General features: G+C 37.5%; 1 long non-coding RNA gene across 14 annotated transcripts in view; it reads right to left on the reverse strand.

The window, feature by feature from the left end:
• Positions 1-15567, reverse strand: part of LOC140530917 (uncharacterized) — a 1083438-nt gene that overhangs the window by 274518 nt on the left and 793353 nt on the right. For 13 of the 14 annotated variants that reach the window (XR_011976146.1, XR_011976158.1, XR_011976156.1 and 10 more), the window contains 2 exons: positions 4544-4824; positions 352-496 (listed from right to left, as the gene is read on the reverse strand). The exons of the other annotated variant lie outside the window; for it this stretch is intronic. This is a non-coding gene — a long non-coding RNA (uncharacterized lncRNA). The remainder of the gene's footprint in view (positions 1-351; positions 497-4543; positions 4825-15567) is intronic. 14 annotated transcript variants of the gene reach the window in all.

Raw genomic sequence — 15567 nt, forward strand, 5'->3', positions numbered from 1 at the left:
GGGCTTGGCTACTAATAGACTAATTTAAACATGTTGCTTAGCTACCAGTCATAGTTGCTGCTGGGCTAGGCCAAACTGTCCACTTGGCTACTAGGCTAGATGACTCCACTGCTGCTAAACCGACTGTGGATGTCGCTGCTACTCCCACCTTCAACTTGGACCTCTGGGTCCTCCGGGACCTCTGGATCTTCAAAATTCACAGGGTCACCTGGGAACTTCCAGCTTGTAATATTCATTCGCCCTTCCCACTCTCAAGACAAGCTCAAAATAAGCATGCCTTGCCCATAGCCACGAAGGAAAGGGAGAGTTTAAGGCGTTTGTTTGTTTGTTTGTTTACCTACTTTTGCTTACCGACTAAGTTCTGGTTCAGCACCCCAAGTCATTAGTTCTTCCCACTTCTCAATCAAATAGGAGACTTCATCCTCATACAATGCCAATCCCCGAGTCTTCATGACTGGAAACTAGCTCCTCTCAAGTTTCCACATGCTCACTTAGGCTGAAACAAAACAGGAAATATCTGTTCAGCCCATTATGATTAGAAATGGCAGTTAGGTCACATAAAGATGAGGTTTCTCAAACATGTGATATCCAGAATTTTGGAAGTCACTCTTACCCATTCTCCAACCCCCATGATAACAACTTTCACAGAACAGAAAATGAAACTTTACAGGCCTTGGCCCAGATGACTGATGAGAAACTTCATGAGCTACAAATGTCTGAGTCAGTGCTTTCTGAGGCAAACCTTTCAAAAACTCCGAAATCCCAAATACCTAACTACCTCATTTACTCTATGTCTACACGCCCCAAAGTGATAAACTGGTCAGTATAGTCAGTCATCATTCATCAAATTGGGAAGAGGATGGGGAAACAATCAAACCAGTCATGAGTCATAATAAAGGGCCAAAGTACTTTATCAGATGACTGGATATTTTGTCTTCTTAAAAAGGAATAGGATACGGAGAAGGCATATTTGTATGAGTACATCCCGGAACCAATGTGGGGAAGCATCATGGAGAACATTTGGGTGAAGATGAGACATAAGTGACTTTGTCAGCAAAGTATACTACTATGGACAGAAAAAAAAAAAGTATAGATGAAGAATCCAAGAAACAGGTCTAAAGTCCGCTACAGAGGCTTGTTGAAAGGTGATAAGGAACTTTGATTTTTCAAACATTTACTCAAGCTGTCTTTCTTCAACAAAAAACCGGAGCATTGAGTAACATCTTTATTGCTTTGTTGATAATTTCATCCTTTAAAATGTAGAGGAACTATCGAAGTGATTTTATATTCTGGATATGATTCTTACTAGCCAGAAAAACTTGTTATTGCATTGGAAATGATGGGAACCTTGATGAGGAAGTGACTGCTACATCTCAAAATCTGTGATAGAGAAGGATAATCTGGGAACAGGCTAATCTAATGCAAAATTTTAGTAGACCATGTTTCAAAAAGGGATAGAAACCATGTTTCAGAAGAGGGATAGATAGAATTCCCTTGAATAAAAAATTATAGGGGAAATCACTACAGAAGGGATGTTAGAAGGCCAAGAATGAAAATTTGAAGACATTAAGGGAAACAGTTACAAAGAAGAGGAAAAATGAGTTTTCTGAAAAGAACGATGTGGGTGTACACAGAACTAACCAACTAACTTGAATTTTTAAAAAGAAATGTGCAGAAGATGAAAACAAAAGCAGGCGACAGAGGAACTCTGCAAAGACAGAAAACAGTCCTATAAGAATAGTGTCAGGTGTTGTAAAGCCCAGAATGAGCTATGGTTGATCAGGAAAGAAAAACAAAAAGATGAGGGATGGGGGTTAGCTATATTGGAAGAAAGGAAAAGATCAAAGTAGGGATGGGCCCAATGCTTCAGATAGATGGTCAATAACATGGTCAATGACATCAGAGAGAATATAGTGCCACTCAGTTCTTTTGTTTCTGTTTTCTCTGCCAAGGAGAATGGTATGTGCACTGGAAATATCAGAACAGAAATGACTCAAGGGGAGTTAATTTTCAAGATAGTAAGGAGGTGGTAAAAGCTCCTAGCAGTCCTTGCAAATTCAAGGCACCTAACCTAAATGAACTACACCTAAAGTAGTGAAAGAAGTGGTAAACATGATTACTGAGTCACCATCAGTCATAAATGAAAGATTGTAGAGCATGGGAGAGATACCACAGAACTAGAGAACAATAAATGTTATCCTAGTTTTCTTAGAAGGAAAAAACTAGAGCCTGCCAATTTCCAATGAACTTGTCTTCAATTTCTGAAGAAGAAAAAAATCTTGAGATACACTGGTAGATCTTACTAGCTCTAGAGTAACTTTTCCAACCTTCATGTGACCTAATGAGTCAAAGGCCCCAGTGCTCATCTGACCTCACTCCACCGTCAGGGTTCTGGGGGTGTCTTACTGATCTACTAGGGTCCTTCTAGAACATGATCAGCTCAAGCCCCCAGCACCAATCACAAGTGAATACTGCCCCATTATCATTCACCAATACCCGCTGGAATCTCCTCAGCATCATTTAACTATTTGATAGCAATTTGATATCTCCTATAAGCAGTTAACATCTTTTACAAAGTGATATTTATTGGAAAAACTAGAGCAAAACCAGAAGTACAAACATATTCCTTACAACTACAGCCACATTCTCTGCTTTACCACTTTGGTCCCTGCAGAAAGTAGGTTAAAATTCAAAATGGATGTGACACATATTCCTCCTTCCACTGAATTAATTTCCAGGCACAACCTAGCAAATTAATGAGTTGCTCCTTTGCCTACAGCAAACACATGGTGTCGTGGCTGCCAGATCTATCCACTGAAGATATGGGTCAAGTAGATTGTGCCTCAGAAGTCACTGCTCACTAAGCTCAGCTACTGGAAAATTCTGCTGGCTCTTCCAAACTTGTAAAACTCACAAGGCTGTTTTCTGTCCAATATTCTTTTCCTTAAGACCAGGAAAGAAACAGAACAAGGACAGAAGAAATATCAGGGACTTATGTTCATGGCCCATATGGTTGTCTAGTTGAGGAAGTAAAGGCTTTGGGTATCTCTCTTCTCACTCAGGAGCTAATAGCATTTCTTCTCTAAATCACCACCAGGAAAGAGACGATGCAGTTTGACCTGTTTGTCAAAATTTGACAAAATTAAAGGGCTTGCATTTACCATATTGTAAGCAGACAGGAAATAATGAATGAGTACCTGCATATGCTCTTAATTGGGGCAAGGCATGTCTGTTACACATTATTATGTACATGAGAAACAAGTTCACCAAATCCTCCACATAGGCTGGCAGCAAAAAGAGTCCCCTGCATATGTTCTGAGGACTGGACCCTCACTAACTATTCCCCAGGTTATACTCTATTAAAGAGACAAATGGACGTCTAGAAAATGAAGCAGCGTTTATAGAGAGCCTACATGACTTTATCAAGAATAGGTCATGTGAGTATACCTTTATATTCTTTTTTTTTTTTTAGTTACCAAACCAGTAAGTCAGGGAAATAATGTAGTTTTTCTCTAGTAGTAGATAATTTACCTAGATTTTAAACAAAACGTTGGACAAAATATTTCATGCTATTGATTTGGAAATGATGGAGACATGTGGGTTGTATTAACAGATGAATTAAGAACTGTTTGAATGACCACACTCAAGGGGTAGTCATTAACGGTTACATATCAGCTTGAAAAGAGGTCTCGAGTACAGGAGCCCAGGAATCTGTGCTTAGCCTGCCATGTTTACCACTTTTATCAATCGCTTCCATAAAGACAGAGAGGGCAGGCTTATTAAGTATACAAATGGCACAAAACTGGGGAAAGAGCGAAGCCTGGATGACAGAGGTAGGATTAAAGAGATCTCAGTAGGCTTTTGTTGTTCCCTGACCACCCCATTGTTAGACTTACCTTCCAACTCAAATAATCCTGTATAAGCTTACATAGCATGATTATACAGACATATGTATACATACTGACACATATCTTCATCTATCTATAACCATGGCCATACATGCTATATCTCTCCAATAAAATATAAGCCCCTTGAGGGCAGGTTCTATTTTTCCCCTTATCTTTGCATCTCCATGAATAGGCACAGGGCCATGCATATCTTCGAGCCTTAGTAAGTGTTTGCGAAATTTGATTGGATTTTAAGTATCATAATGGCCATTATAAAAAGGAAGAAAAGGCTGCAGAACAGTTAGGTGACTTGCCCAGAGTCACTCACCTACTCAATGTTAGAGCTAAGATTTGTACTCAGGTCTTTTGACCATGAGAATCAACTTTCCTATCAAGAATCTGAGGGGTTTTTTTTTAATAGTAGTAGATAACAATATCAAGCTTCTTAGGGGAAAGAAGGATTTTTAATCACTTCACTCTTTCTTTCTATCCATTTTTAAAATCCACAACTTCATTCTTCCCTTTCAAAAGTTATCATCATCTAGCATTTATGAAGTTCCCATAATAATGTACTCCCAAGGCATTCAAGACCCTCAGACTCCTAGCTCTAACCCCATTCCTTCTTCCTTTTCATTTTTTTCTGGCTTCCCATTTACCTGGTGCTGACCATCCTTAAGGCATGTCAGGATTTAATATGTTGGGTCTCCTCTTCTGAGGATGATGGCATTGCACGGAATCCAGGCGTTTGAAGAGAATTGATTTAACATCCCAGACAATCCAGCCTCCCAGAACAACTTCTGAAATCAATCTTCTCAGCTCCTGGAATAATGCATTTTGCATGTTCTCCAGATGCCGCTGCCATGGTGACAGAGTTGCCAGCAGCTTTCTCTCCTGCCTTATTGTAATGAACTGCTTGGCTTCACTTCAAGCAGAAGAGCTGGAAAATAAAGCAGGGGAGATGATTAAAATGAAGTACTCTTAAGTCACTCCCTCTCCTGTGTATCCATGGTGCTGGCCCTCCTAAAAATCCATGTCTGTCCTAATAGCCAGTCGTTTCTCCCATGCAGAAATTCTGTGTCTTTTTCTTAGTCTTAAAAAAAAAAATTGCTGAATTCATTTATACTCTGTGATGAGATGAAATCACTGAACTGACCATTCCAGGAACATTTTCTTAGCTATCTTAACAAATATTTGCTCTGCAAATCAAATCACTCAAGTTGATTGGAGCCAGTTAATATGACCAAAAACCTCAAGATCATTAATATTTTCTCTAAGTCAATTACTTTCAATATGACCATTATCAATGGGAGATACTATACTATAAACTACCTGTCAGCCACACCTTGCAAATTAATTCTGAGACCAGACTGTAGTGAATATCTCTATCTCAAAACCAACACAGTGATTGTACCTGGTTTCTTCTCTCAACTTCCTTGTTTCTGTTGAGGTCACCATCATTCTTTCAATTACAAAGACCCAGAGTCATCATCCATAATTCCCTTTTCCTTTTCTCTTCCCCCTGCTCTATCTCCCAACTCTAAGCATGTCCCCACCATGACTGGAACTCTCTCATTCCTCATCTCTGTCTCCTGGCTTCCCAGGCTTCCTTGAAGTCTCACCAACCCGTCTTCTACAAGAAGCCCTCTCCAGTCCTCATAATCTTAGCACCTTTCCTCGAGACTATTTCCAATTTTTCCTCTATATAACTTGTTTGTAGATAATTGTCCACTGAGAGCCGGGACTACATTAGTTTCCTGTCTTTATCCTGAATGCTTGGTGCAGTTCCTTGTACGTAAAAAGAGCTTAATAAATACTTTATTCCTGCATTCATTAGACTATGAACTTCCTGATGGTGGGGGCTTTTTTTTCAGCCCAGAGCCTAGGACATGATAGGTGTTTAATAATTGCTTGTTGACTGACTGACTGTCTCACCATCCCTCAGCCTGTCCCCATCTCCATTCACTGGTCAATTTCTATGAATTCTACCTCAGTGAGTTAATCAGCATTTAGCATCTTAAGAGTTCTTGTGTAATAATCACTCACAAAGTCCCTGATTATTCTTCCTGCCTATTCTCTTCCTTCCCCAAGTCATCCTCCACGATGATGCCAAAAATAATCCTTAGTCAGTCAACAGGTTATTCATGTTGGATGAATGAAGCCACAATTCAGGAAAGATACCAATAACGTGGAGCATATACAGAGGTGGGCAAGCAAAATATTAAGAGACTTTGAGTCTATGTCATCTACATGCCTAAGGCACTGAGACGCTATACACTGTAGTATAGAGAGAGCTGGACTCAGAGTCGGAATGATTTCAGTTGACTTTGACCAACATTATTTGTGTGACCTTAGACAAGGCACTTAACCTCTCTATGCTCTAAGAAATTCTCTGAAACTAGAAACTGTAGAGAAGTTAATGCTTTGCGTTGGTGGAAGGAAGTTCTTCATCAGTTCCTAACCCTCATGAAATCATAGATCTGAATCAAAATTTTAAAATACACCTGACATTATGCTATGTGCTGTGTGATACAAAGACAAAAATGACATACCACCCTAATGTCCAGGCTTCAGGGGAAACAATTTATACATATACCATCAGTATTCGTAAAAAAATACAGCCAAAGTAAATACAATTGCCCTCGACTCATTCACACCAACTGACATTTTCTTGATATGGTGTATCCTTATTCCCTTAAGATCCATTAATATCTTATCTAAGTCAATTGCTTTCAAATATAACCAATTTGAATGGAAGACACATTAGGTAATTTCAGCAAATTACCTGCCAGCCTTACCTTGCAAATTAATTCTGAGACCAGACTATAGTGAAGCATCTCTATCTCAAAACTAATACAGTGATTTTGAAAGGGGAAATTTTGATAGGGGATGTATAATAGAATACAACTTCACTTACAGCACATATTAGGCAGTTGGGGGGCACTGGGCTTGAGTCAAGAAATGCTGAGTTCAAATCCTACCTTGGACACTTACCAACTGTGTGACTTTAAGCAAGTCACTCAGTCTCAGTTTCCTCACCTATAAAATGAAAGATTTGGACCCAGTGACTTCTAAGGTTTCCTCCAGCTCTGCAGTTATGATTCTATGAAATGGACATCCTAGAGCAGTGGTCTCAGGGTTAGATTTCATGTTTGTTCTAAATTAATGTCATTTGTCAATTTTCACTGCTACTAGTTCAATCTTTGTTTCTCTTCACAATGATTTGTTGATCTGATACATTCCTCAGAATAAAGGGACAAAGGACTGATGCTCAGGAGGAGTTTGAGGTCTGTGTTCTATGGTATTTTATTTTTTTATTTTTGGAGGCAAGTAACTTGCCCAGGGTCACAGAGCTAGTAAGTGTCTGAGGCCAAATTTGAACTCAGGTCCTCCTGACTCCAAGGCCAGTGCTCAACCACTATGCCACCTAGTTGCCTGTGTTCTATATTATTAAAAATTAAGCCTTCAAGTGCCAATTTTTGTTACTATTTGATGGTCTCAGCTCTCACAAATAGAATGTATTTACAAACTTCCCTAACTAGATAAACAGAGTAGAGCAGATTCACAGCATTCATGTATAGTTCTCCTTCCAAAAGTTCCATAAATATGAAGTAGTTAGTATGTTTTAATACACGAGTGGACCTGGTATCAAGAGACTTGGGTTCGAATTTTGCCTGGGACACTACATAGTTGTATGATCATTAAAAAAAGTCATAGAACCTCTCAATGCAGTATTTTCTTTACTTGTCAAATGGGGATAATGTATGAATTAATGACAAAGCATTTACCATGTGCAAAAACTATGTTGAAGATATAAGCATTGAGGACAGAAAAGAAAAAGCAAAATGGAGCCTGCTTTCAATACTTGATTAGCCTTGAATGCTTGCTTGAGAAGATTGTTATGATGAAAGCATTTTGCAAACCTGAAAGTGATAAATAAATGTGCTATGTATATATATATATATATATGTATACACACACACATATATACATACACATATGTATGTATATATATATAATACACATATACACATATAATACACATATATATATATATAATACACATATATGTGTATGTATATATATACATACACATATAATACTGTTAATATAATTAAGATCTTTATAAATCCACATTAGTTTGTACTGATAGTAGAGAGAAAAGAGAGGGATGGCCTGTTGTCCAAATATTGAGACAACATATAAAGATGTCAAAAACAACGTCAGAGGACCTGAATTCAAATTCTGCCTTTGCCATTTAGTACTTCTGTGGCCTTGGACAAGTTACCTAACCACTCCCTGCCTTAATTTATTCAGCTATAAAATGGGAGTTGGAATAGCCCTTCTCCAACAATCTCCCCACTTTTCTCTTCCCCTTTTCCATTCTTCCAAGTGAAAAAGTGAGGAAGATTATATAGGGAAGACCATAATTTGGGAAGTACTAGTCTTTCCAAAGAGGCATGTAGTGGATAAAGCACCAGGCCTGGGGTCAGGAAGACTCATCTTCATGGCCTCAGGCTGGTCTCAGACACTTACTAGCTGTGTGACCCTGGGCAAATCACTTCACCCTGTTCACCTCAGTTTCTTCATATTTAAAAAGAGCTGGAGAAGGATATGGCAAACCACTCCAGCATCTTTACTAAGAAATAGCCAAATAGGGTCACAAAGAGTCAGACATGATTAAACATGTCTTTTGTAATCTATTAGATTGTCACTTCCTTGAGAGCGGGGTCTGTGTTCTATTTTCATATTCCTAGTACTTAGCACAGAGTCTTGCACATATAATAAATACTTCATGAAATAAAAATGAATTGAGATATCAATCAGCCTGATTTAATAAAGTAACACTAGACCACTCCACTGTCCTGGGAAAACTGAGCAGAATTAGGGAAAACTGACATTTGCCACCTTACATATTAGTCCTAAGATATTGGCACATTTGCCATCACCATGGCAAAAAGCAAATTTTAAAAGTAGCAAAGTTGTGTCTTTTACTGTCTTTTCCTCCCATTACTCCTTTATCAATCCCGTTGTTCTCTCTGCCTCCTTTTCTCTAGTCACCAAACATACAGTGGTCTCATGCTGACCTCTGGCACTGTTTTTCATCACCAAATACCCCTCAATATTCTTACAGATCTTCATGCCCTTACCCTTGAAGTTTCTTCTGATCCATACCTAACCCAGACCTTCAATCACCATTTTCCTAGATCTTTTGATTCAGGTCATGAGAGTCACCACTGTTGGATTGATATTCAGAGAGTCCCTGATCTCACTGCAGAATTAGTAAGGAGAGATCTGTGTCCCTGGGATACCAGTCTTTAGCCCTGAAACCTTGTCATTGGTGGTGTTTGTATGCTATGAAAACACTACAAAATAGATGAAGGTTAATTATATATAAAGTAGGTTTGTATGAGCTGGATAGAGAACCTAATCACCATTTATAGCACTGTTTTTAGGGAAAATGTATTCTGAGTTGCAAACAATTAGCTTACATTTTAGCATAGTGAAATGCTACCAGACTTGAGTTAAATGACCTAGGCTTTTACTCTGATGTCTACCTATCTGGGAGAGACCTTAGACAATAAACAATCTTCTCCATAACTCTACTTCCTAATCTGCAAGATGGGCATAAGTAATACTTGTCATAGTGGAATCAATGGGTTTTTGGAGGAAAATTGTATAAACCATGTAATGGTATATAAGGGTGGTATAGTAGAAACAGCACTGAACTTAAAGTCACAAGATCTGAGTTAGAATCTCAACTCTGCCATCTAACAAGTCACTTCACTTCACTGACATTCAGTTTCCTCATCTATCAAATGAGGGAGTTGGGCTACATGACTTCTAGGGTCTCTTTTAGATCTAAATCTCTGATCTTAAAATTCATTTGTAAGTTGAAACTATCTATGCCATGTTTAGGTGTAAATGAAGGGGAACCTAGGGTAAATATGAATGGAATCCAGGACATAAACCTAAGAACTTACTCCACTCAACATTTGGTTTATAGCTATATTCCTACATACCTTCCTGGGAACAGATTGTAGTTTCAAAATCAAAGATTGAACTAGTTATCTTCTAAATTCTTTCTTTCCTCAATAAAAGAATCAGTTTAAATTAAAGCAGGGGCTCTTAATTATTTTTGTGTCATGGATCCCTTGGACAGTCTCGTGAAAAGTATAGACCCTTCTTCTTAGAGTAATGATTTTAAATGCATAAAATAAAATACACAGGATTATAAATGAATTCTGTTAATTATTTTTAAGATTTTCATTTTTTAATAATTCAGTTTTAGTTTTCAACATTCACTTCCATAAGATTTTGAGTTTTAAATTTTCTTCCCTTCCCTTCCCCCTCCCCAAGATGCCATGCAATCTGATATAGGCTCTACTTATATGTTCATACTAAACATATTTTCACATTAGTCCTGATTTAAAGAAGAATTAGAAAAATGGGAGGAACCATGAGAAAGAAGAAACAAAACAACAAAAGAAAAGGAGAACAAATAGTCTCTGCATTCAGGATCCAAAGTTCTTTCTCTGGATGTGGATAGCATTTTCCATCGTGAGTCTTCTGGTTCTGCTCGCTTCATTCAGCATCAGTTCGTACAAGCCTTACCAGGTTTTTCTGATCCACCTGCTCACTATTTCTTTATAGCACAACAGTATTCCATTACATTCATATACTACAACTTGTTCAGCCATTCCCCAACTGATGGACATCCCCTCAATTTCCAATTCTTAGCCACCACAAAAAAGAGCTGCTATAAATATTTTTGTAAATGTGAGTCCTTCTCCTATTTGTATAATCTCTTTGGGATACAGACCTAAAAGTCTGGGTCAAAAGGCATGCACAGTTTTATAGCTCCAAACCTCTCCAGAATGATTGGACCATAAACATATTTTTTAAAAAAACAAGTTCACAGACCCCAGATTAAGAACCTCTGCTTCAGAGACATCTTTTTTGTCAGTTTACTCAAAACATTCTCCTGTTTCTGCAGCAATGATCACTTCTTCTCCTGTTCAGCTTCAACATACTTTCTAATTCTTCTGCATTAACTTCATGTGGAAAATCTTCATTTTGTTAACTTTCAGGATATTTCTGCTAAACATCATTAAAGCAGTGCAGCCAGATCTGGATGAATTTCATTAAGAAGTTGCATTACCTGAATTTGCATGCCATATTTCCATTGGGCTGGAACCAATCACAATATTTTACATATAATTAACTTCAAATAGTGCAAATTCAAAGAATAGCATTGCTTTTCAGGATTCATTATTCACAGGGACCTAATATTTTTGCAACTCTGGGCATAACTAGGACTCTGAGCCTTCAGTATTTCATCTAGTTGTTTTGTTGTTGGTATTCAGTCATATCTGACTCTTCATGACCCCATTTGGGGTTTTAATGGCAAAGATACTGGAGTGGTTTGCTATTTCTCTAGCTCATTTTCCACATGAGAAAACTGAAGGCAAACAGGGTGAAGTGAGTTGCCCAGGATCACACAGCTAGTAAGTGTCTGAGGCCAAGTTTGAATTCAGGAAGATGAGTCTTCCTTACTCCAGGCATGGTGCTCTATCCAATCAATATACCACCTACCTGGCCACTTCTAAGATATTTAATACAACAGAGTACCAAATGCAAGAATCTAGTATGCCAGTCAGTCAACAGTCAATCAACAAGCATTTATTTATTAAGAGTTTATCATGTGCCAGGAACCATGGTAAGCATTGGTGACACAAAGAAGAAGCAATGTCATTAGCTTACAGTGAGATAGTTTTTAAATATAGTAGCAAACATTACAAAAGAAACAAATATTTCTCGAAGAAAAACATAATCAACCCGTTAGGAAACATGCTACTTTGTTGCTTCCCCTGCCGCTTAGAATAAAGTTTATCCACAGATGGAGCCAACAGAAATGTCACAGCCTGATGACCGAAGCACACCATTACTGTTTGCTGTCTTTCTATTTTTTCAAATCTATCTACCGGGGTAAATTTTCAAGGTGTTCAAAACAACTACTCACTCTTTTACTTATGCAACTGCACAAAACATCTTATCTAAATTCCCTCTAGTCTATGAATTCTTTGACTAAGTTTATTTGTCAAGATTATTGAGCATTTTCTGACTATTTTCCAATTGGCCTCCTATAATTAATATATATACATGGCAATTATCCTGTTATTGCACCTTAAGGCTTATAAGGATGAGACTGCCAGAAAATAGGACAAGTAGGTGATTTTTTTTTAAGAGTTGATATTGTAGATGACAACTTTTGGGTGTTGTTGTTGAGTAATTTTTCAGTAACATCAGACTCTTCGTGACCCCATGTGGCGTTTTCTTGGCAGAGATAAGTGATTTACCAGTTCCTTCTCCAGCTCATTTTACAGATGAGGAAACTGAGGCAAACAGGGTTAAATGGCTTGCTCTGGGTCACAAAGCTAATAAGTGTCTGAGGCCAGTTTGGAGCTCAAGAAGATGAGCATTTCTGACTCCAGGCCCATTTCTGACTCTATGCCACCTCTGGTCACTTACTAAAGGAACTTAGTGCGTACTTGCTTGCTTTAGTGCTTGTTTGTCCTTCATTCTTGAAGAGGACCGTAACATCAAGAAGGTAATGCCACAACTTGCAAGTGAATTGGATTTAAGTGAGGAAGGGCTGTGCAAAGTCACCAACCTAATTTTCTCCTCCAGAGCCATCAGGGTACAGTGGCCAGATATAGATCAGGATGACTGGAGATGGCCCCCTTTGTTTAGTAATCTTCTTAGCAAATGATATGTCATCAATACCTCAGCTGAGCTGTTATCTCGTTCCTGAGAGCATTCACTTCACCAGTACAGGTCCGAATTCCTCCACATCTCATCCTATGCAATTTTTGTCTTTCTCTTTCCATAAGTCTGTCACAGAGAGATTTATCCAAAATGCCAAAAGCCTTCCACTAATTATTTTAATATTTCAGAGATAACAGGATAACATTCTGGCTGTCCATCTGCCATCCCTGATTCTCACTCCACATTTCACATATGCTGTAATTAGCTGCTACCAATAACTTCACTCCGTGCCCTATGGTGAATTCTTTTTTGCATTTTTACGATGGGATCAGGATATGAAGTTACAGTATCAAGAGCAGATTATGCCTCTTAGCTTCCTTGGTTTCCTTCAAGTGTGGGCTAAAATCTAAATTACTAGAAGAAGTCTTTCCCAATCCTCCATAGTGCCAGTGCCTTTCCTTTGCTGATTGTCTCCAACTGACCTTGTTTGCACATAATTGCATATTTTCTCTCCCATTAGACAGTGAACTCCTTGAGATCAGGGACTATTTTTTGCCTTTGTCTCCCCAGCACTTAGCACAATAGTTGGCCCATAGTTGGTGCTTAATAAATGCTCACTGATATTGAGTTCCGAATAATCAAGGCCAATGTAAAATCTCAATAAGATGTTGAGGATCCTTTTCTTAGCCTCCACATATCATTTATGGGGTCTGGTGGGTGGGCTGGGGAGTGCCTGTCTGAAATCCCACTGAAGTAAAATGCATCATCCCAGAGAAGAATATTCTGTTTGGTGAATAATTTGAATCTTTCTAGGCTGCATAATTTCTTCTCCTTGGCATGAATGAAGAGCAGAGTTTGTTCTTTTTCCCTATTTTTGAAACTTTTAAATTTAAAATAAAGCAATATCTTATCATTTACTATGATCTTTTTCCTTGTTGCTTTTCCATATTTTTTTTAACAGTACTCAAGCAGATATTCCAGTCCTCTTTTTCTTTGATTGCCAGTAGCTAATTATAAGAAAGTTGTGGAATGGATTTGCATTTGCTATTTTTCTGTGCCAATGCTGCTTTCATAAATCAACTGACAAAGGATCGTATGTAAACTGTACTTCCTGGGCAAATATTCTTACTGAAGGATCCATTTCCATTTGAAAGACACACCCTTTTGGAAGATTTTATCCTCCTTTGTGAATAAGTAAATTAGAATATGAATAATTGGAATTCTTTGCTTCTATTATTTAAAAAATGTTCATCTTAGAGTTAATTATTCCTAGTAGAAACACACTATACATATATATGTAGATTTTGGTGAAAAGCACAAGAGAAATATGAGTTTATAAGGAAAGAAGACAGAAAAAAAGTCAGGAGAATTGTGATATTGTAGTTCAAGAAAATTTAGAATTCAACTGTGAGAAGCCAAAGGCATAAGACATCTTGTTAGAGTGGCAAGAGTAATTTGATGCTCTAAAGAATTGAAAGAGAGGATAGAAAGAAATTATTTGGAGTCATCACAATGAGATCTTAACTGACTTTGGGAAATATTGTAGGATAAAGGTAGTCTTATTCCAGAAGCATTGGTCAGCGGTTTGGGTGATCATGAAAGAAGAAAAATGAATCACATGTCTAGCCTGAAAGTCAGTGAAATATGAGAAATGATGATATTGGAGATGATGGAGAAATAAGAGGAGGCAGTAAAGGAAAGGTTTTGAATTATAGGAAAGGTAAGAAGTTCATTTGAATTAGAGATTGTGTCTACACAGAAAAACCAAAGTGATGAACTGATATAATGAGTTGGATATTTCAGACATAAACATCATTTTATTTTTGAGCTGATTTATCCAGATAATTGCCTAAATTCTACATCTAATTTTTCATGGATAGATCCACACTACATAAAGTACCAAAAGAAAAAAAATCAAAAATGGAAAAAAAGGCAAGATTGGAATAAGCTTCATGAATTTATTATTCGTATCTCTTATCCCTCTAGAGTTCCCTGAGGTTGCTGTGATTGGATACAAAAGCTTACTTAGATCTAGACATGCAGAAGAGAAATTATTCCAAAAAATTAAATAGGAAAGTATTTCACATCTTCCATCAGTTGAACTCTTAAATGAGGAAAAATTACCCAAAGTTCAGTAATATTGGTAATGGAATGCATGACCAGAGTGTCATGTTTGGTGAAATCAGCCTAAGGGCCTCATAAAGCTATTTTTAAAAGGATTCTTTTAGTTGATGCAAACCATTGAATTTCATTGACATATACCTTGACATTCCTTATTCCTTAAACTATGCAGAGACAAGATAAAAAACCTAAAAAGATGTTCCTACCTCAGGCAAGGATAAGTTTTATGAAACAGTTATTCATACTTTATGCGTCAGAAAGAAATGTACAGGACATTTTTTTTGATAATGCATTTATACAAATCTGTTGTATTATTTAATATTGCTTGGGGTTTTTTTTTTGAGAGCTATTGAAGCCAAGCCCTTCTCTCAGAGAAAATGGATATCAAGCATATACTTGGGAACATGATGAGATGAAAATTTTTATATTAGTGTTTATTATTCTAAAGAATAGGATTGAGGTTGCACAGACTGGGAATGGAAAAACTTGAACCATTTTCTCCTTTATCTACAAAATGAATGAATGGCTCTAGAATAAAATCTCCTTGATCAAAGAAGTTTTTTTAAAAATGTTTTTAAAATGTTCTCCTTTATTATAAGTATTTATTGTTAATTAAACAGAATTGATGTGCTGAACACAACTTTAAGACAGAGAAGGAAAATTTCATATTTGTATTGGTATCTACTTGACTGACAGCATGCAACCAAGAAATCAACAAAATGTCCACATTCAGTGTAGAGACTCTAGACATTTTGGGGAACGTAATGTTGAAGCTGATACTGTTATTAGTGCA

The sequence above is a fragment of the Notamacropus eugenii genome, chromosome 3 (genome assembly GCF_028372415.1).
Source record: "Notamacropus eugenii isolate mMacEug1 chromosome 3, mMacEug1.pri_v2, whole genome shotgun sequence".
In the NCBI taxonomy this organism is placed as follows: Eukaryota; Metazoa; Chordata; class Mammalia; order Diprotodontia; family Macropodidae; genus Notamacropus; species Notamacropus eugenii.